This window comes from Megascapheus bottae, chromosome 26 (assembly GCF_031878675.1).
Source record: "Megascapheus bottae isolate mThoBot1 chromosome 26, mThoBot2.hap1, whole genome shotgun sequence".
NCBI classification, from domain to species: domain Eukaryota; kingdom Metazoa; phylum Chordata; class Mammalia; order Rodentia; family Geomyidae; genus Megascapheus; species Megascapheus bottae.
The window spans coordinates 2,944,829-2,968,087 of NC_143534.1; the positions used below are offsets into that span (position 1 = coordinate 2,944,829).

General features: G+C 43.8%; 1 long non-coding RNA gene across 3 annotated transcripts in view; it reads right to left on the reverse strand.

The window, feature by feature from the left end:
• Positions 1-21,874, reverse strand: part of LOC150045845 (uncharacterized) — a 37,514-nt gene extending 15,640 nt beyond the window's left edge. For all 3 annotated transcript variants that reach the window (XR_016532688.1, XR_016532690.1, XR_016532689.1), the window contains exons 1-2: positions 21,790-21,874; positions 20,929-21,180 (exon numbers count right to left, since the gene is read on the reverse strand). This is a non-coding gene — a long non-coding RNA (uncharacterized LOC150045845). The remainder of the gene's footprint in view (positions 1-20,928; positions 21,181-21,789) is intronic.
• Positions 21,875-23,259: the final 1,385 nt, after the last annotated feature.

The following is a 23,259-nucleotide window of genomic DNA, read 5'->3' on the forward strand; positions in this document are numbered from 1 at the left end:
TTTTTTATATACAGTCTCTTGACTTACTGGAAGCTACTCTCAAGTGTGTCTGACTGACTAACCTACAGACCTTCTCAAACCATTTCCATAATTTAAAAAATTGTATGTTGAAATACACTATATATTTGGGAATTAACTGCTTGCCTTTTAGAGAAATTTTGAATTATCTGACCCATATTTATACTCTGAACCATAAATTCAAAAAAGAATATCCAGGATATTCAGAAAATACGTATATCTATATGTAGGATACATACACATATGGTATATGTGTCTATGTACCTATAATGTATGTATGTGTGCACACATGTACACACGTGCAAGTGGTGTACTGAAATCTCTTAGAACAGATGATCTCATGTGACCTTCTTTCAACTGATGTTCCTTGAGGAAACCTCAGCGATGGGAAGAATGGAACAGCAAACTCTCATAGAGGACCCTCGTTGCCGTACAGGGGTGGGGTCCTGGCAGGTGGAGCTACAGGTGACACTCCAGGTATCCTGACAAGAAGGCACAAGAAGCCTTGATAAATATGATACTCAATAATGTACATTGCTTAGGCCTCCCCGTAGCTCCATACGCAAAGGGTTTCATACCATTCAATGGAAAATATCCTTTATCTGTTGTTTGCGGACAATATCAGTAGAGATTTCACAGAAATCTAAGCATTTGAAAAGCCTAAGGTGGATCTGATATCTACTACCAGTGGATTCGGGAGCCTTAAAATGATCACATCTAACAGAACTATTGCCAACAAAAATTTAGAGGGAACATAAAAAGAACGCTGATGTCTAACAATGGTGGAGGAAATTGAGAAAACTTGGATATTGCCATAAGGAGAATTGTCTTGACTGTTCTGAAAGGTAATAGGCCAACATTCCTTTGATTCCACCTGCAATTTTTAAGAATTCAGCTTAGCGATATAAAAATATTAGTGCACATGAAAAGTTGTGCAAGTAGAGGGAAATTATATTTCTCATGGCATATGTATCCAATGACATCATTGTGCTTATAATTAAGGGATGTCTGGAAAATGTAAGTTACATTGATACGAAGATCACACTTCCTTTTGTCCTGCTTCTTAGCCTGACTCCTCTCTATTTTGCCTAAGTTCCTCACACCTGCCGCCACTCCATAGAAGGTGGGTAGGGCTTTATGTTCTCATTTCATCAATAAATGAAGGATGCTATGTAGGGAGACAGCATTGACACTAGACACTGCACACATTTCTTTTCCCTCTGGGAAAAACAGGCACAACTTGGTCCATGAACTTGAGGAAGAATAATTTGGAAGACAGACCAGACAATCAAAAGAAACATTTTTTCCTTTGGTTCAACTCACTGAAATTTGAAAATGGCTCATTATCTATTACTGGAGCATGAATCACTGCCACTGAAACAAGTTTGTCTTTTTTTTTCAAAATGATCGGAAATATGGCCATCCTATTAAGCGCATATAGGAAGGTGTAGAATAACGTGCATACTAGAACCCTGTTTTTTAAGTAGAAGATACATGCTCACTGAAGCAGAAAAATGATTCAAATTTAATGATCAACATATTAATCTATGGGAAATAAAATTTACAGAAAGAACACAGAATTAATTTATTCCTATGTACTGGGTTCTCATTCTTTTAAACAAAGATCACTTTTATACTTTGCAAAAATAGAGAAAAATATTGCTATGATCAATCAGCTAAGAAATCCTGTGATAATTCTGTATGTGGCAGCTTGTATTGGATAAACTTCAGAATGAGATGATTAATGAAAAGTAAATGGCTAGGCAGAGCACATTCAAATAGAACTGAACATAAAGTGAGTTTATCATTTCAATTCTGGGCAACAAAAAATGTCAGTTCAGTAAATTGGGTTGATGGCACTGATTCAGTATGTCAAAAAGACTAAATGAAATCCATACTTCTTTTTAGCCAGATAAATTCCAACTTGATGCTAGTTATAAAGTTAATAGATCAAACCAAGAATTCATATTTGCCTGGTGGTCTGGATGGTCTTCTTCTATAATACCAAGACCAAAAAGAAGTCTAAACAAATTGACAGATTCAACTTTATAACACACATATATATTACTGTGTCCATAGACTTAAAAAAGGAACTTGTTTTCCATAGATGTATGAATACATACTAAAAAATACGCATGCCTACCCAAATACACAGTTGTTACATACAATCTTAGGTTTCCAGTATTACTTGTATGCTTGAGTATTTGAGTTCATCTGGCTCGAAGACAAGACTTGGAAAATGTGATAAGTGAACATAGTATTTTTCAAAAGTCAGAAGCAATCACCTAAACAGTGAGCCACATGTGCTAGCCTGCGAAAAGGCTTGGTAATGAATGAGAACACTGTACAATAAATCAAGTTATATAGCACAGCCTGACTCTCATGCAGTCCACTTATATGTGTGTGCAAATAAAACACCACACAGGGATATGTTCAACAAGAACAGACAGTCAGTCAGTACATGACACAGTGGACATGAGAACAGGGTTCTTATGTCACAGGATTGGTGGACATTTAGTGCAGAGGACAGGGAGGAGAGTGAGATACACAAACAAATATGAACAAAACCCCAGGGAACAAGCATGACTGGAATGGCTAGAGACCCAACCAGCAATGTCCCAGAATGAGAACTAGTCCAGTTAGCTTAATTCAACATCGGTGTTTAAAAACATAGAAAGAAGAGATAGTAAATGAATACCTAAGGAACACACACACACACACACACACACACACACACACACACACACACACATAGTAAATATTTGAGAAAGCATCCGCTTTGCTGGCATTCAGTCACTGGTGTCAATAGTCAAGTCGATATGTGTTTGTCTGTATACTCGAAGGCCAATTGACTGAAAGAGTTAGTGAGAAAAGCAGGGATGTGGAGAATACCCACTCCTCATTCCCCCACCAGCAAGCAGTTAAACTTTGCTGACTATGCCAAGAAGGTTTGAGCAAAACTTGTGCCAAAATTTTCTTTTTATTGTTACGTTGATTAAAAACATTGAAAGTTGGGAAAGCAATATCCAACCCCCAGGAATTAGGTCAAACTAATCCGATAGCAAGTTAGTAGACATTGTATGATGATTCAGAGTTGCTCACTTAGGGAAATTGTCCTCTTTGCTTTCCTGTCCTTAATTCTTTCCACATTGGTATGCATTATTTTCTGGAGAAGATGTAATAAATAATGAAAACTCAGAGAAAATTAATTTGAGTGTGCTTCAAAAATTAAATTCTCCTAAAAAGCACTAAAACCGCTTTCTTTCTATCCTATAACAAATACTAGAATTCTCACATACTTTGTTTTGCTTTCATGTGAATAACCTCAAGTTGATTTATAAACTCATAACACCACACATTCCCTTACTATAACTAAGAAATGTTTGTAAGAGTCAACAGGAGCATTCGGGTTGCGGCTGAGTAGAAAACAAATTACTTTTTTCTGCATTAAAAGGACTTTTAAAATATATCTGAAAAATCTAGCTAAAATGCTTCTTAGGAAGTGGGATAAAAAAGGGTTTGATTTCTTCCCATTAGATTAATGTACTATTACATTTTGATGAATATGAAATGAAATAATTGAAAATTTGATGTGTTTGATGTGAAGTCTCAGCTGGGGGGCAGGGTAAGTAAATTCATGGACCACTTTTCTAAAACAATATGCCTTTATACTTTCAAGTAGATCAGTTAAATAAGCCCACATTTTAATATCTTATTTCTTAGATGAAAAACAGAATAATTTTTATTCTGGGGTGAAAGAAGACATTGTTTTCTTGCCTTTAGTTGAATGGCTTATTTTTTAGTGTGGCCACAGCTACCTGCATTTCCCCGTTAATTCTCTTTTCCTGGTGTTGGATTTGTTTGTGTTGAGCCAGGAATACCAGGCTGTTTCTATCAGCACACCTGTCCCCTGTAACTCAGATGAGGGAAGTAGAAACACCCAAGAGTCTCCCAGATGTGGGGCTGGGCCGGCTTAGAACCAGCAGGCCTGGGGCACCACATTCTCGAAGCTTCCCAGCACTACCTGTTCTGCAATGGACAGGGAAGAATTCACTCTTTTATTTGGCCCAGTGACAGTCGAAGGTTTTTACCGAGGTGGGAGTCAGTCAGTAGTGATCTCACACATACACACAAAACTCAGCATTGAACTCTTTATCGGTAAGTACACCCGATTTAGCAGAATCATTTAGAAATAGATTCATTCTCTGTTGATGGGTGTAAACTGGATCACTAACCCTACAGCTTCAAGGGAGAAGAAAGGGAGAAGCGTGTCTTGATTCTACTCTAGGCTAATAGCCAGGTGATTCAGAGTCCTTAAGAGGCCCGATTCAGCCTCCATTTCTCCCTACCAACAGGCTTCCAGAGTTGCATGCCAAAATATTAATTCATCTTGCCCTTGTCAACCATATAAATCTTCAGAATGAGCCTCAAACTGGGTCTAGAGACAGTGTTGCTTCTACACCTATGCAACTCCTCCAGTTTTTCTTCATTCTTCTTTGAATTGGACTGTGTATCTCTTTGTCTTTCCCAAGCCCCCACTGCTCTCCTCTGACGCTTCTCCTGTCTTCTTCCCCAGCAGTCCTGCCTGCATTTCATGTTCTCTAGGGTCTAACTGCTCAAAGAACATTATTTGCACAGGGATTCCTTGTACCCAGCAAACATCCTCACCCCTTTCTCTTCATTCACTGTTTTCAGCATGTTGCCAATTACAAAAGATCTGTCAGGAAAAATGGGAAAGAGACCCGTGGCCTCAAAAGCTAGGCCTGTGGAATTTCCTAGAATGAAGTTTTAGAAATGCAGAGCCAGAGCACCAGGCTAAGAATGGGTGCTTTGAAGACTCTTCCAAATTTGAGATCAGAAAATGACAACTCTTAACCTACAGAGTTAGAATTAGACAAGGCGGTTTGTGCCCCCACTCAGTCTCCTAAAGGGATTCTATATGCTGAAATACAGCCTCACACTACACATAAGCGCATATGGTCAAATGGTAAGCAGCAGCCTTCCATTGCAACCTCTGGGATAAGCCCCACCTCTGCTCATCAGGTGTCAGGATTCTACTGCAAGGCAGCTCACCTTCCTCTCCGTAGGGACGTCCCTTTGTCAACCCTGTGCTGTGGGTCACTCATACAGTCCAGCATCCAGAATGTTCACACTATATTCTGTGAGCTCCGACAGAACCTTTTCTTGTTGCTAAGGCTTTAAGGCCACGAGGAAGTGGTGTTTGTGACAGAAAAGGTACACACTGTTTTTGTCATTGCTTTTAGCATAGTGGTAAGGAAACCTTCTTTCAACCATTCCTTCCTTCATTGAGCAACAAACCTGCTGAAATCTGAGCACAAGAAAGATCTGAGCGCAAGAAAGATAATGAAGGTGGTTACAACACTCAGAATAGCGAGGAGAATTAACGAAAGAGATTAAAGTATGAGAAATTATGAAGAGACAAGTAAAAATGAATTCATAAATTCAAAAGATCAGTACATTTATTGATATTGATTCCTTCTTCCTGGAGTTCTCCCACTCCTCAATAATATATATATATATATATACACATATAGACATATATATGTCTAATGATCTGGTTTACAAGGAACCCACAATTCTACTTGAAAAGAGCCCTGGAGAAGATTCAATTCCAATTTCACAATTTTACAAAGTACTTATAAAACTGTCTTCAGATCATTTGTCAGTGTCGAGAACTAAGTTTCAGCCAATGGTTGGGACCTGTTGTGTCAACTCCCCTGAGACTGGATGGCTTCGGCTGAGGCATACTGGGAAAATCCCCCCTGGTAGCTAGAGCTCCACATCCTGACATCTAACTCTTGATCACCAGGCACCACTGTCTTCCTTTTTCTCAGGATCTGGTTGGAAGGGAATTCAACAAGGACATATATGAAGCAAACGATATGTTTCTACTATTTCCCTGTCCTTATCCATCAGCTCATGTCTTGGGAGAATTGCTCTTTTAGTTTGCTTGTTTGTGGCTAAGCGTCAAATTCAAGGCCTCCCTCCTGCCAGGCAGTTGATCTACCACATAGCCATCCATTTCTTCACATTAAGAAACAACAACAGTCTAACTGATGGCTAGGATTCTTTAATCTGTTAGCATAAATTGTGTGTGTGTGTGTGTGTGTGTGTGTGTGTGTGCATGCACGCACACATGTTGGAAGAAAGATAATAAAGGAAAAACACAGAACTCAGAGCCAGAAAATACCTATTTTACTCTCAGATTTTGTACAACTTGGCAGAGGAACTAAGGAAGAGATACTTTATCTTTCTAAAAAAAAAATCTCAGTTTCTTAATTTATTAAAATGAGGGACTTAGGTGTCCAAAGTATGGCTTTCTCAAAGCGAGTAAGGGAATATTTTAAGAGGTTAAATTGGAAATGTTTCCAGGATCTTACATCTCCATACTGGAGTGTTTTCCCACTCACATCTAATCCAAATCTGCTCTCTACTTGCAAAGACCCTAAGACTTTAATGACCCACGGCTTTAAATAAATATCTGTTTTTATATATGTGTGTATATAACTATCAGTTTATGTTTGCCTCTAAAATGTAAAATATTCCAACAAAAACAGTAAGAAAGACAAGCTATAAATCACCCTCTAGTCTTTCTGGCTTTTGTGTACAGTCCTTTAGGTACTACCTTCACGCATGACCTTCTATCTGACCACTAAGTAGTTTTCCATTTTTTCTGGTCAGGATAATCCTTTCAAGTAAACCTGGAGGGAATGGGACAGCGTCCTGGAGCAGGGCTGACTTTCCAAATTGCCCTGGGTAGCTATTTGCTAGCTTACAAGACTGGGGTCAGGCTGTGACAGAAGAGGCTTTAACTGGAGAAAGTAAAATGGTTCTTTTGTTCTATCTGAAGAAAATGCTGAAAGGAAATTCCTGTTTCCTGCAGGTGATTAAACAAGTTTTATTAGAGGTCATTATATGGAAGTTGTTATTAATGCCTCTGTGTTGCAAGAAAATGGTTCATTCTCCCGTTTTCCTTATAATTTACCTTTCAAATAGTCTGACCGAGATTTATTGTTCAATCTGTAGCTCCAGTATGGTTGTCATCACCTTGTAGTAATGGTTTGCTACCAAGCTTCTCTCAAGATAAGGAGCATGAACGGATGGGGAGAGGTGGTCAGGCGGCTCCCAGGGTCAAATCACGGAGCAGGAAATGTTTCTAGAAGCTTCTCTTCCCACTGGTTTCCACTCACTTCTAAGATCTAACTGAACAGCATGATCATGATCTAACTGAGCATGTGTGGAGTTACCAAGCAATAGCTTTACCCCAATGATGTTTAAAGGACCATAAACCAAGTTAAATTTCCTGTTCTACTCTCACACCTTTACCTCTTTCCAGAGTGAACCAGAAAGGTGTCATTTTAGTCTTTCGGTACCTCCCAGAGTGAACCAGAAAGGTGTCATTTTAGTCTTTCGGTACCTCGAAACGATTCCTGGATCATGCATTCACCCCACCCACCCATGCTAAGCATCATGCCCATCAATTAGGAAGCAGATTTATGTGCATCTGAATTTTTTTCCGCCTATACCATAACTAAATCTGAAATTCAAATGTGACTTCAATTATCCTTGCCTGATTCCCTACGAGGATGAAAAAGAATTTGTCAAGGTAAGCTGGAGAAGGAGGTACCGACAGGGTACATACATCTTCAGACTGTGACTCACAGTGCTAGCTGCCACCCATACAGCTGGGCAAGTTTCGCAGCTGTGGTTTGCTCCTGGCATCCTACAAAATGGTAGGGTGCAGAGATAGCACTGTGTGCCACAGAAGCCTCTGCTCCACACTTTGCATTTCTGTGACTTCATTTCACCTCACAAAGGAAGCCTTCAGCTTCCTTTTGATTGTTTCCTTTTCTTTTCATATCATCATGGCCCCATTCAGAATATATGTTGCCATGTGGTGTTTGGCACATGGACCATGGTTTGGTTGCATCAGAGGAGAGCAGTGGTTCATCTTCTCCTTTCCCTGGTAGCTTCTGCTTGAATGTTCAGAAATCTTTACACTGCCTTGGGCTTAGTCAATTCCTACACTGCTAGCTACAAATTCAGAAATTTTGGTGGCAAAACTTTGGCAAGTACCTTGACTATTCCATAATGAGAATCCTTATATAAACGTCACTTGTGGATTTTATTAGGGCATGAAGATACTTTGGGGTATGTTTTATTGGTCCATTAATAAATGACTAGGGTGGGAAGGATCTCTGGCTAGAAGCCCTGTTTCTCGCAAGCACAAAAGATGTGGGTTCATGGAGCAATTAAACATACTTTCCCATCCGAAGGCTGTAATATTATTGGGTAAAGTTAAGTGAATTACTGAAAAGCACACACAATCACATAGAGGGTGAAGGACCGGAAGCTCAACTGCTGAAGGCATGCAGAAGAAAGTAATCCCTTGATCTAGATAAGCTGAAGGGGGAAGTTTAGTGGACACTTAACTACCATGAGCCCAAAATGGCGGGTGCCTTCGGAACTGTCACCTTCTTTCCTGTCCCCCAACCCCTCTTCCCTGACAAGTCTTTGCAGCAGAGTAGCTTGTCTCCTCTACAATCATCCATCGGACACCTCTGAACTTGTCTTCTGTTACCCAGGCCAGCATAGGCCAAACTACGGCCGAACTTCTTAGTTCTCACACTTTAGAAGCTGTGCCCAAGTTACCTCCCCAAATCTTAGGCGAACACTCAGAACAATCCGTGACGCTTTCCCGTTATTGTCCTGAGCTTCTCTTGCATCCCCTGCAAATTTTCACAAAGGTCATCACTCTCTGTGCCTTTACTGTTAAACTCCCTCCTTCATACCCTTCTACCTCTGAATATCCTGCAAAGCAGCTGCACGAAAGACTCCTAACATACACATAGTTAGAAGAGGACAGTAGACATAGATACGTGGGAACACACGCCCATATACATAAGCAGTAACGATGCTAATGATTAAGAATGGATAAGGGAATTGAACCGCCACAGCACCAAAGCCATATCGAAAGCAAATAGCTACGTGTCCCCTTCATAGGGTGACCAACTCAGCATCACATGACAACACCTCAAACCAAAACACCCCCCTCTGCTAGGGGCCAGGAACCGTCTTGGGAAACTGGAATCCGTACCCCATGTTGCTTGGAATATAAAAATAGTACAGCTGGGCAGTTCATCAAGAAGCAAATCACTCACTTCTTCTATGATCAGGACATTGCACAGCTGGCTTTTCACAGCATGCAAGGAAGCATCTTGAAGACTTGTGCACAGACGTTTGCAGGAACCTGACACGGGTAGGCAGATAGATAAAACAATCTCTGTCCAATACTTGAGGGGAAAAAAATACCCTGCAGAGGAAAGCAACAGCCATCCCGGGATACCACAGCAAACAAAAGAAGCCATACCCCTCAGAAACACGCCACGTAACTCCAGTCATAGACAGTTCTAAAAGTGATGAAAAGACAACCCATGCTGACACAACAGACAAGACAGAGCAGGAGGAAGGAGTGACAAAATCAGGAGGAAAGTTTTGAGTAGAAGATGTGTTCACTGTGGTTTTGGTGTCATGGATACAAACATTTACATATATATATGCACATAGGCAAGCATATACTCACACATACAAGAACTATGCACTTTTGATATGTACACTTTGGCCAGGTGCCTGTGTCTCACACCTGAAATCCTAGCTACTTGGGACTCTGAAAAGGGGAGGATCACAGTTCAAGGCTAGCCCGGGCAGGAAGGTTTGCAAGGCCCCTTTTCACTGCTGGGTGCGGCTGTGTGCATCTGTTAGCACATGCTACATGGGAGGTGAGACTGAGAAGACCCCGTTACAGGCCAGACGGGGAGGAAAACCCGCAAGACTCTGTCTCCAAGGAAGGAAAGCGGGAGGTGAGAGGGCTCTGCTCTGATCCCAGTGCTAACAGAAGACCTGACAGTGGGCGAATGGGAGGAAGACACACCTGTGCAGTCCTAAAGAGATCCCAGTAATCCTGCAGCCTCCCGAGGGTGAGACCTAGAGGATCCCAATCAAAGGGAAAGGTAGCTGGCCCAGCGAGGAAAAGATGCCAAGCTGGGACCTGCTGGTGTCTGGGGCAGGGTAGCACAGCTCCGCTTTCTCTCGATCTTTCTGGGTAACTTCTACAAGTCCATTCCGACTTAGAAGAGGAAGCTGTGTCTCCAGGACCCTGGCTTTGAGCCTCCTGCCCTCCACTCGATCACAGTTCTACCTGCTGGATCCCAACACCATTCCCAGGCTTACCAAGCCCCCCAGCCCCCACCCCTGCTCTGGGTCAACTATGCTAGGGACATTGAAATTTAGGGACTACTGAGTCTTACAGAGGCTAATTCATTGATAATTTGTGGAGGGGCATGAGATCTGGGACCACCTATGTGATAATGGATGCTCTTTTGTTCTCTTCAGCCAGTCTCACTTTCTGTCCTCTCCCCTACCCAACACACACACAGACAAAGCCCCCCGCCCCACCCAGACACTCTGCTAGGCTTGGTTTCCAACATTTAAGAACTGAACCTGGTGCCTCAGCCAACACTCGTCCACTTCAATTTCTTTAATTTGCTGGCCACTAAAATAAAAATGGAAACAAACATACGTTTTTAGTAGTAACTATTCTGAAAATTGATGTGCTCCAATCTGGCCAACGTTTCATATCAGGGAATCAATACATCTCGTTAATTTTGGTCTCCAACAACTCCAATTCCTCGACTTCTAAAGTGGGGATTAGAGTACTGAATGGTATGGAGAAATTCCAAATGAAGCACAATTTGGTAACTGAGCCAGGGCTTGTAAGAGAACTTGTTTGTGATGGACTATGTCTTGAAGATGGACTGACGCAGGGACCTGGGGATGGGCCCAGAGAAGAAACACAGCGGTTTGCTTGCATCATGGCTCAAAATTCAAAACTGAAATCGTCTTAGGAGCAACTACATATGAAACTCACAGGAAGTTAAAAAGACAAACTTGAGTCAATATGAAAGAATGGCGCGGGTGACTTCTAATGCCAAGAGAGCATATAAACCTTGACGCCGTGTGCCTTCACAGAGTTCAGAGAGTTCAGAGATAAGGAGTGGATTGTGTTTGTGTGTGTGTACTTTGTTTTATCCTTGGTTTGAAAGAAGTACAACTTTGGCACGCATTAAAAGCAGTCAAAATATTTGTAGCCACGGAGGCTTTACTGGAAGAGGCATTTCTTCAAAAGTGAATCAGCTAACTAGGTTATAAGAGTCAGGTTATTGGAAACCAGTGAATTCCTTTGTGCCTGAGACTTTGCCCTTACTAGAAGAAGGTGATACTTACAAACGTGATGTCCTCATCCTGAGAGCAAAAAAAAATTCGAGCGAGCGGTATTAACAGATGTCTGCCTCCCTGTGGTTCTTAGTTATGGAGCTTGGATTCTCTTCTGAGTAGAGGACCTCCCTGCTTTGCAGTGAATTGCCAGTGGTATATAAGATAGTCATTGCTAGATTAAACTTCTAATCTTAAACAGGGCCATCCTTCTCTCTGTCTCTCTGTCTGTCTCTCTCTGTAACTGTCTGTCTGTCTGTCTTTCTCTCTGGTTTCTTTTTATATGCACAAGTATTAGTAAAGGAATTGCAGAAGCTGTTATAGATCAAGAGGAGAACTTGATAGAAGCTACAACTTAAGGACGATGAGGTAAAACTAAGTGGAAGACACCTCTCTGTTGCATGAGGTAGTGCATACATCTAGAAATATTTTTTATGAGCAGGGTAAGTTTCTATCTTGTTTAATTCTGAAGTTAATATAGAGATCTTCCTCTGTATATAAAATTGAGTTCTGACAGCATACATACATACAGGCATAGGATAGAATGCTCAGGTAAGGGTTCAGAAATCGTTCTGGTTCAAATAGAAGTTAGGCTATCACCACTGTCGTTGACATGTATTGTCACAACTAGATTTTTAACCTTTCTTACACAGATTTATAACCCTGAATTTAAACTAAATTACCTCCTCCCCTCTGCTTGCATAAAATAGACCAAAGACAATGTATGAAACTAGAGAGGAACACTTCAAGACCAAAGCTCAGGCAAAGACTTTCTGAAGAGAACTCTGTTAGTGCAGGAACAAGAACAATGACTGCAAATGAGATTGCACTGATTCAGAGGCTTCCACGGGGCTCCAGAAACTATCAACAGAGAGGAGAGGAAGCTTCGAGAATGAGAGAAAATCTTTGCCCGACACTCATCTAACAGCAGATTGCTATCTAGATTATAAGAATTCAAAAGCCCAACTCTCCCCCAAAAAGGGAGCAAATAATTCAACCAATAGGCAACAAAACCAAATGCTTTTCAAATTCACAAGTGCAATGGCCTATAAATTCTTCGGGGGGAGGATGCTTCATCATCCTTAGTCATAGGGAAATGCAAAATAAAAACTACACCAGAATCCCCCTTAGCCAGTCAACATGGCGTCATGGAGGAAAGCCACTCCCACAAACTCAGGTGAAGATGAAAGAAAACTGTGATTTACTGCTGGTGGGAATGCCAGTGACTCCAGCCATTATGCATATCAGTGTGGAGATTGTCTAAAAGTTGGACTTATTTCCAATCAACATCTCCGCGGGTTTCTTTGCCCCCCAGTGGAAAGTGACAATTGCATGTAAAACTGACAGGAAAACACAAAGAATCTAGAATAGCCAAGACAATCTTGACATGAAACACAACTGGGTCGCTAGAAAGAGCTTCTTCAAGAGAATCACAATGAGATACCGGTCACTGTCAGGCTTAGTCTTCTGGGAATATCACCTGACTTAGGCCGTTTTCTGAAGAAAGAGTGCAGAAATTTTAGGGACTTCAAGCTGGTCTGGCAAAGAGCCCTTTAAACTGAGTTGTCAGCAAGCCAGGCTGGGGGAGGAAGAGCTTGTGAAGTAGGATGGGGAGGGAAAAGACCAGAGGAATGTAAATAGTAAATGGCTGACATTTGGAAGGTGGGTCATTGAAAGGGATTTATTTTAAAAGATTCTTTCCTAGGGGTCGGGAGTTTGGCCTAGTGGTTAAAGTGCTTGCCTAGCATGCATGAAGACCTGGGTTTGATTCCTTGGTACCACATACATAGAAAAAAGCTGGAAGCGGTGCTGATGCTCAAGTGGTAGAGCTCTAGCCTTGAGAAAGTCCAAGGACAGTGCTCAGGCCCTGAGCTCAAGCCCAGGACTGGCAAAAAAAAAAAATAAAAGAAGATTCTTTCCTCCAAGAAAGTAGAAGACAAATATGATCCAAGGACTTAAACATATTATTCTAAGTACACTGAAAAGGGTCAAATAGAGTTGCTTCAAATAAAGAGGTAGGGAAGGGTTGAAAAGAGTAGTTGCAACCAAGAGGCAAGTCATGTGACCTGCTGCTACACAAATAAGATGCTTCCTATCTTGTAAATCAACTGGCTGCCGACAAATGTGAGGACTTGGTATCCAACGCTGAGGAGAAGGTGAACTGGTTTCTGGATCTTAGAATTTGAGAGAAAGAGAGAGAGGAAACATGTGGAAAGAGAGAAGAAAGGAGGCTGACAGAATTCAAGGGAGCAAATTGGAACTCCGGGGTATCTACTTTCTTATCAAGAGGGAGACATTAGAATGTGAACTCTGGTCTCTGTCTTGTGTTCTCTGCTGCTTGAGCCAAGTCCACAGCCCTTTTTAGTTGTGGTTACGTTTCAGGCTGGGTCTCACATGTATTGCCCAAGCCCAGCTAGCTCGGTGACTGTGATCCTCCTTCCTCCATCTTCTAGGTAGCAGAGATTGCAGGTGTGTGCTGCCATGCCCAACCACAACGCATGCTTTTGATTCAAAATAATAATGAGAAGGGAAAACAACTCCAAAATTAAAAAGCAAGAAAAAGGTTAAAAAGATAGAGACTGAAATGGTAATAAAATTTAGAATGCATTCACACTGTCTAGAAAAGGCTGCGAATTATTTCGACACAACCCTCGTGGTTAACAGCTCTGGAAGTCCTAGCCAATGTATGTAATGATGTATAATTAAGCCTAATTATGAACATTAATAATTCAACAGATAATCAGGAAAATATCTATGCCTATTTCTTTCCCTAGGTGGTATTTTCACAAGTATATCCAATTTCTAAATTATGTACTTCCTACTTGGGTAACCGACACAAGTGTTTTGATTTCCTGGTCTCGTATTCACTACAACATGCAAACTTCCAGTTCTGGAGGGATACCAAAAAGAAAGGCCTTCCGTGAAAGTTCACCATGGATAATTCCAAGCAAATGAAACACATGTTTTCAAAAGTGAGACTTTTAAAATTTTACCTGAGAGAAGCAATTTAGTCCATATTAAAGACAATAAAGGACTTTGGGGCTTTGTTTGGTTATTACTTAAAAACAACTATCCCCATACAAGCCCAATTCGATTCGTAAACAGAAAGTGCCAGGGTACAGCTTTGAATGTGATACAAAAATGACTCCAACTTCCACGTTTCACACACACACACACACACACACACACACACACACACACACACACATAGAGGCATTATAGATTTAAGCTGACACAAAGCAAAGTGGCCATGGTATAGAAATGGTACCTATGACGATTACTCTCCCACATACGGAATGGTATTAGAAGGTAGAGTCCACCTCCTGTGCTCATGTGCTGGAGATAAAGAGATTTCTCTGCGTGACACAAAATCATTCCACAGTGGGCATTTGACCACAACACCACGTGCTAGTAGAAATGTGCTCAGCGACATGCAGAGTGGGTTTGAGCATGGCAGCACACACCTGCAATCCCTGCTACCTAGAAGATGGAGGAAGGAGGATCACAGTCACCGAGCTAGCTGGGCTTGGGCAATACATGTGACACCCAGCCTGAAAAGTAACTAAAACGGGCTGTGGATTTGGCTCAAGTGGCAGTGAACAGTGGCCTCTCAAGACAGAGCCCAGAGTTCGAATTCCAGGGTCACCCTATCGAGAAGAGAATAGGCATTCTGGAGTTCCGAATTATTCCCTGTGCTGGGAGAAACTCCACTGCACGTGCAGTTCTGGAAGCTTCCCTTTGTCTTTCAGTGGGATTTCTCTAGAGTAAAAGCTCTGTGCAACTGGAATCCCAGAGAGGAGCAAGAGATAAGGAGAAAACAGACCCCAGGCCAGCTGGTCACACGACACTGAGGACTCTTGCCCTGTTACTTCTCAGACCATGCCAGGTCAGAAGCGACCGCCATCTTCATTTCCTACTTGCCATGCCATTGGAAGGAAGACCTTGTCCTTAGCAGGGTGAAAGCCACTGACAGGCGTGGTTCCACTCATTAGGAGGCAAACCAAGTGCAGTCTCACAACCCCTCTGGCTGGCATGAGCGCCATCCTCAGCTTTGTGCTGTTTTGAGCCTCCAGAGCATGGAAGATACAGAACAGCCCAAACAGCTTACCCAGGCATACAGGCTGAAGTCCCCACGTTTCTGAGTTGGAAAGTATCTCAGAGATCCACATATATTTTTTCAACATTGAAAGAATCCCTCCAGCAACTTTCTGTTTAAACTGTCACCGAAAGTAGATGGTTATTGTTTGTGTTTTTCTAGGTGACTTGCCCACTGGTTTCCCCTCTTGAAAATACAATCATGTGAATCTCTTGATAAGGCATATGTTAAAATAAATATAAAATCTATAACCCCTTGCCCACAAAAGACATACAATCAAAAGAGATCCTTACTCTTCCTGTCCTGTGTTGGAATGTTTCCAGAAACATAAATATCAACACTTCTAAAGGCAGATGGGACCTTCATAAAGGTTAGGCAAGGTTATCTTTATCATGAAACAAAAGCTCAGGTTCCCATAAGTTCCTCTAGAATCAGGTGATCTGTTTGCATTGCTTTCAGAAGCTCTTGTCATTTAAGTTGTATAAGTCTTTCCAGGTAAGCAGCATCCTTTAACTGTGTGTTGACATCTCTATGTCTCTACAGCATCACCAAATACCTGGTATTTAGCAAAGTCCAATGTGTGCTTTGAAATCAGTGAATAAGTGAATACATGAAAACAGTAAGTGGGTCTCACTCATTCTATCCTTGTGTCTTATCTATTAAGGGCTGTTGGATTAGCCAGGCGCCAGTAGGTCACGCCTGTAATCCTAGCTACTTAGGTGGCTGAGATCTGAGGATTGTGGTTCAAAGCTAGTCTGGGCAGGAAACTCTTATCTCTACAAAACTATGCAAATTAATTAATTAATGCTGAAATCAGAGCTGTGGTTCAAGTGTTAGAGCACTGTTAGCCTTGCACAAAATGAATCTCAGTGGAAGTACCTAGGTCTTGAGTTCAAAACCCAAGACAAGGACCAAGTTTTTTTTTTTAATTGGTTGGTTTAACTCACTTGGAAGGTAGCAAATGATTCTGTTGAAGAGAGTGTTGAAGGATTATCACCATACAGAATACGTTTACCACTGATTTCTCTGAGAAGAACCTTGTCTAAGTTGTCTAAAATCAACTCCAAGTTTGCGCTGCATGAATTTCAGCCAGATATTCTCATTCTTGAGAGCAGGAATCGAATGTTCCTGGAATTTCTTATTTGTAAACCGGTGCTTTATGCACACCATTAAGTCAGTGTATAATTTGAAATACCGTATCTATAGAGAGATGTGTGCATATGTTAAGCATGCAATTTGATGCATTTTACATATTTATCTTCAGTCCTGTGTTGCTTAAAGAGAGAACACATGATTTGGTGATTATATCCTTGTGTAAACCTCCTAGAGTGAACAAATGGAGTTCATCACAACACTGACAGCCAATTGAATCAAGGGACACTGTGTCATATGCAGTCCATCCCAGAAACAAGACCAACCACATTCACTCTGGTAATTTTGTCTCACACCAAGACAGAAATCTCTCCCACACGGTTATCATGTCGGTGATGAATTTCGACTGAAAATGCACTTCAACACCAGGCTAACTGAGGAGCCTCCAGACCTTCAAATGTTTCAGTTATGCCTAGTGAACTTTTCCACCTGTTTATTCTCAACCTTTCTGTGGTCCTTTTACTTATGGACTGTAAACAGCCTTAATTATTAATCACTTCATTTCCTGTAAACAGCCAATAGTAAAGTCATGTTTATGTACCTTGAATATAGTTTTCTTTTATCTTTTATATGTCCATTGACATCTAATGGAATTGATGGTACTGCTAGGTTTTTACTTTAACATCCTGCTAGTGTTTTCTACTTGTCCTGTTTATTCTTGCTTCAGTATCTCACCCAGCCTTTCCTCCTTTAGTCAAGCTGAGTTTATAATTCAATTGTACTTTCTCTCTTGCTGTTTGTTGTGACATTGTTCACTGGTCATAGTAAAAAAAAAAATTCTTAAGTCATTGCCATCTTGTATATCTTCCATCACCAAAGAATCTCATTTCTCCTCCTTCTACGTTATTTTATCTATAGGGTGTAAGACCCATGAAACGCATTTATTATTTAAATCTCCAGTTTTCTATGATGTCATGTCATACGTTTAGTTTCTACTGGTGCTGTCTACTCTTGTTTTCTGAACCATCACTCAATCCCAGGTCACTTTCCTTCAGTTTGTTGGATAATCTTCAGTATCTTTCAGTTGGTGGTCAGCTGACCATGAAGGCCTCTCATCTTTTCTTAGTTGGAGGGTTCCTGCCTTTGAGTTTAGGTGGATACAGAATTCTAAATGGATGCTGTTTTCATCCTTTTGGGCTCCCATCCTTTACATGTGTCTTTCTTCCCTCTTTTGCCTTCCATGATTTTTCTGTGAAAGTCTATGTTCACTTCCACTGTTCCATGAAAGTCAGTTATTTCCTTTGCTTCTGCTACTTTCAAAATTTTTTTCATTATCTTTGGTTTTCAGCAATTTGGCTCCCATGGACCAAGTTGTGGTTTTCTTGGTTTAAGGTTAATTGAGCTCCTTGAATTTCTTGGCCAATATCTTTCATCAGATATGCAAAGTTCCTGACCATTATTTCTTCAAATATTACACGCGGTCCTCTCACTCTCTATTCCTTCTGCATATTTTTTCTTTTTTTTTGTGCGTCGAGGGGCTTGAACTCTGCCTGGGCACTGTCCCTGAGCTCTTCAGCTCAAGGCTACTGCCCTACCCTTGAGCCAAGCCCTGCTTCCCATTTTCTAGAGGTTAATTGGAGGTAAGAGTCTCGGGTTCCTTTGTGCCCTGGCTGGCTTTGAACCTTGATCCTCAGATCTCAGCCTCCTGAGTAGCTACCATTACAGGTATGAGCCACTGCACCCAACTACATATTTTTTTCTTTGAAATAAGTTCTGTGTGGTTCTCAGTAGTGTGTAATTCACAGTGTGGCACAGGCTTGCTTGCCTTGAACTCAAAATGTTCCTGTTTCAGCCTCCACATTGCTGGGATTCGGGCATATGCCACCATTCAATTTCAGGCTCTCTCTTCTCTTTCCTCAGTATCCTCACAGTAAAAGTGTGTCTTTCAGAAGGCCTTAATACATACCAGGGGTATTTTCTCTGTTCACATTGAGCCCAAACTCCCAGATCTCCTTGGAATCATGTGGTTGAAAAATCTCTGGTGAAATAGCATCCCAGAGCCTCTGGACTCCACCTGGATTCTGAAAGCATGCCTCTGGACGGGCATGACCTTGGTAGATGCTGAGGAGACACTCGGGTGGGATTCGAACTTACCACAGTAAAGTCCCCAGCACTCATTGAATTGAGCTAGAAGTCATTTTAATAGCTGCACGGGAACTACTGTCCAGCTTCAGGCGGGTAGAGTGAGTTTTTAAAGGTGACCACCCCACACTGGTGGTTGTCACCATATGATGTCACCCCTAAGTCAATAACCACAAAGACGAAACCACATGCAGGTGGTCGAGCAGGTTACGCATTTTTAAGAAAACAGAAACAACATGGCGGCTAAGCTTGACAGGTTATTACACAGGAAGTAACTGGCACACATGCCCAGCACATTATCCCGGGGGAAACCCCCAGATCTGTTTCCTCTCTATAGCTCTAGGCTCTAGGCTCTGCTTGGTCTCCACATTGCAGCATTTCTGCTGGAAGATAAAATTATGTAAGAAAAAAAGTTTCTGTAGGAATGGGACACCCCACACCTTCCCACTACCTGAATTTCACCCTTACATTGGTTTTTCTTCATAAGTAAACACTGACTATCGTTCATCTAGGTTTTATAACTATTTGATAACAGGAGCAGTGTGCTATTTTAGCTATCTGTCTTGTCTACAACTAGAGTCTCATTTAATAATTGAGTAGGTCCTGTAATTATCCTGTGTGTTTTGGGTAAACAAATCTAGAATGCAGAATTTCACAATGTGCTCCGGAGTCTATTTCTCCTTCATCTAAGATCTCGTTGGAAGGTAAATATTCACAGGTTTCTGATTTCTTTTTTCCATGTCTTACAAATTAGCATTTGCTTCTGGTTCCCCTACACATCAAGTCTAGCAAGTGACATTTTGTAATTTTTTTCTGAGATACAATAGGACAGCAAATTCATAAATAAATACATCATTCTAATCAAGCATGAATCCACTTGATGTAGAAAGTGTGAGTGTAACTCAGCCCAAATTGCTCATTGTAGTTTGTTCAATACAAACATGCAATTTACATTTAGCATGTCCATAAAAGTAATGAGATTATTGGATGGAATGAGGAAATAATCTATATGCACATACATATACATACATATACCCATCTATATATCAATGAATCTAGTGGCTACAAAAAGAAATGAAATATATCAATATTTTTTCTAAGTTATAATTGTTCCTTTTTCTGCCTATTTGCAATTTTATTTCATGATCTGTAGACTATTGTCAATGATCAACCTTGAGCTTAATACATGAATAACCTTTCTGATTTTTGGAACCTCTGCATCTCTTCTTCCCTCTGCCCCCACCACATACATGTACTGGTCCTGGGGCTTGAACTCAGGGTCTGTATGCTGTGTCTAAACTTGTGTCCTCGAGGCTACCATTCTTTTTATTTCTTTTTTCTTTTGGATCAGTGGTGGGACTTGAACTCCAGGCCTGGGCATGAGCTCTTCAGCTCAAGGATACCACCCTACCCCTTGAGCCACCAGGCCACTTCCCTCGAGGCTATCATTCTATCACACCAGCCACAGCTCCCCTTCTGGCTTTTTTGTTAGTAAATTGGAGAACCTCAAGTCTCTTGAGTAGCTAGGTTACAAGTACCTGCACCAAGTTCCTGTCTACTTTTGGTCACTGTGTCTTCTTTGCGGGTGTTTCAAATGTTACTGAAGTCACTTCTGCTCCGGGAGGCAAAGGACAATTCTTAATGGGAAAGATTCGGCTGATTTCAAGTCACTTTCCTCTTCAATAGGTAAAATGAGCAGTGCATCCTTTTCAAATCTTTACCTTTTCCTTCATTAAGTGCGGACAAGAGGCAGTCATAATTTAGGAATAAGACTAAGTAAGCATACGGAATATTCTCTTTCCAACCTGTTGTCCTTTTGCTTGCTGAAATGGCTGCAATGTAAGCAGAGCACTCAGCTCTGGGAGGCCCATAGTACGTGCTCCATGAACACTGGCCGTTCTTCTTAGCATTAACCCGTGAATACCATAATTCCTTGGTATCCTGGTAAGACTGATTCCAGAATTCCAGCGAACGCCAAAACCCACAGCTATGTCTTTGTATCAAGTGATGTGAGCTTTGTGCCATCGATCTACTCATTAAATCATGTCTCTATTACTTGTGATACAAAACACAATATAAATACAAGGTAAATGGTTGTTCTGTTTAGGGACTGAGAACGAGAAATACATCATACCAATTCAGACATTGGTGCAATATTTTTTAAAGAAAACCTTTCTCGATCTTGTCATTGGTTGAATCTATGTGCTGACCTCAAGAATACAGGAGGAGGGTGCTTTCTGAAGGTTTGTTTAGTCAAGAAATATATAAGGCAATAATTATATTTCTACCTGACAAGTATCCAAAGAAGACGGCTTCTGTATTCATAATAATGTTTCGATATCCTTCCTGAAATTCAGCCAAACCTGCAGATTTCATTGAGGACACGTAGTCACAGGCTTCCTGGATCTCTTTTCCTATGATGACTTCAGTTCTCGCTACGCCATGTTCAGTCGTTTCTGTCCTAAAGACTTTCTCACCTGAAGAAGAGAACAGACTCCAGAAGGGGTAGATGGACGTAATGGTCCGTATCACTACTTCTCCTGCAAAAGAAGAGAGACAACTCTATGTCCTCTTATTCACTCTCCTGTGCTAAATACAATTAAAAAAAAAATTCCTCCACCTTTATTGTTAAAAGCTGTGCTCACAACTGTGCTCCACTTTCCACTTTCCCTTCCTTCCTTCCCCCCTCCTCTTTTTGTTTTTTTTTTTTGTCCAGGGTCTCCAGCTTGATGTCTGTCCTTCCTCATTTCTGGCTGTGCTTTTAAAGCTCCGCTGTCGTTTTCTCTTTTGAAACTTTAATTCTGCATTTTCCTTATCAGTTAGCTGACCTTAGCCTCTCCATCCTCCCCCTCTCCCCTCCCTCTCTCCCTCACCCCTCTCCCTGGTCCTCTCCCTCACCCCCTCTCCTCTCCCTCTCTCCCTCACACCCTCTCATCAGTCTTCCCCATCCTCCCCCTCTCCCCTCCCTCTCTCCCTCATCCCCTCTCATCATGGATCCTCTCCATCCTCTCCCTCTCCTCTCCCTCTTTCTCTCTTACCCCCTCTCATCATGGGTCCTCTCCATCCTCCCTCCCTTCCCTCCCTCTCTCCCTCACCCCCTCTCCCTGGTCCTCTCCATCCTCCCTCCCTCCCCTCCCTCTCTCCCTCACCCTCTCTCCTTGGTTCTCTTGAGCGCTATACAAGTTTTAAAAGCCTCCCCACTAGACTGCGCCTTTTCCTGATAGGAACAAACGGAGTGTGCGCGCGCGTGTGAGTGTGCGCGCGCGTGTGAGTGTGCGCGTGCCCGTGTGTGTGCGCGCGCGGGTCTGCTCCTGGGCCGCCCTTCTGATTTCTCCGGCCGCGCTGACACCGTTCAGGGCGCGTCCCGTCCCCGTCCTGTCCCCGGCCCCGGCCCGGTCCCCGTCCCCGACCCCGCCCTGGCCCCCGTCCCTGTCCCGGTCCCCCGCCCCACTCTCCGACCCCGTCCCCGGCCGTCCCCGTCCCCGCCAGCGCCGGCGCCCGCGGCCCCGGGAGGTCGCTCCCCACTCGGGGTGCAAAAGTTGCCTGGAGAGCCGCCCGCTTCCCGCGCGCCCGGCAGTCCCGGGCGCCGGTTCCTCCGGGCGCACGGCCGGGGGAGGGGGTCAGGGGGTCGGGGGGTTGGGGGGTCGGGGGCCCGAGGGGAGGGGCGGCCCGGCCTCGCGCCCCACCTGAGCCGCCCACCCCCGCCCGGCAGCGCGGGGCCACTGGGCATGCTCAGAAGCTGGGCAGGTCTGGGGCTCCACGGGGCAGCTGCCTGTGAATTACACCAGCCCCGGGCTGGAGGAGGAGGGGGAGGAGGGGGGAGGAGGGGGAGGAGGAGGACGGGGAGGAGGAGGAGCGGAGGAGGAGCGCGCCAGCCGCGGCCACGACCGCCACCACCCGGCGGACGAGAGCCCCTCCGCCCCGCGCCGGCGCCCGCGGTCTGCTTTTGGGCAAAAGGAACCGGAGATTACGGAGGGGCCGCGGCGAGCGGGGCTAAAAAGTGCGACGGCCGCGGGCGCGGAGCGGCGCGGACGGAGAGGGCGCGCGGGCCGCGGGCGCGGGGCGGCCGGCCGACCCCGCCGATCGCCGCCGCCCGGAGGCGGCATGTGAGGCGCGGCCGGCGCTGCCCGCGGGCGAGGACCCGGGAGCCGCGCGCCCCGCGGGGACCCGGCCGGCGATGAGCCCGTCCTGAGCGAGGCGGCCGCTCCCCGGAGCCCGGCCTCCCCGGAGAGCCGCGGGGCCGCGCGGACCGAGCCGGACGCCACCTGCGCTCCGGAGCGGCGCGGAGGCGCCGGAGCCGCCAGGTGAGGAGGCGCGGGCGGCCGGGGCGCGGGGCCCTCGGGAGGCGCCGGGCGCTGCCCTGCTTCCCTCCCCGGCCTGGCTGCGAACGCGGAGGGAAAAATGCAAAAGTTTTGCGCAGGGTGGGGAGCGCGCGGCTGGCCGGGCTGGGGGGGGGGGGGGAGACAGAGATGGCGGGGCCCGAGCCGAGCCGGACTGAGGGTGGGGGGCGAATGCCGGCTGGCACGGGGAGGCGGGCGCGCGGGGACCCCTTCCCCCCCCCCCCGACCCCGGGGGCCTGGTCAGAGCCGCAAGTGTCCAGAGGATCCGCGGCTGTGCGC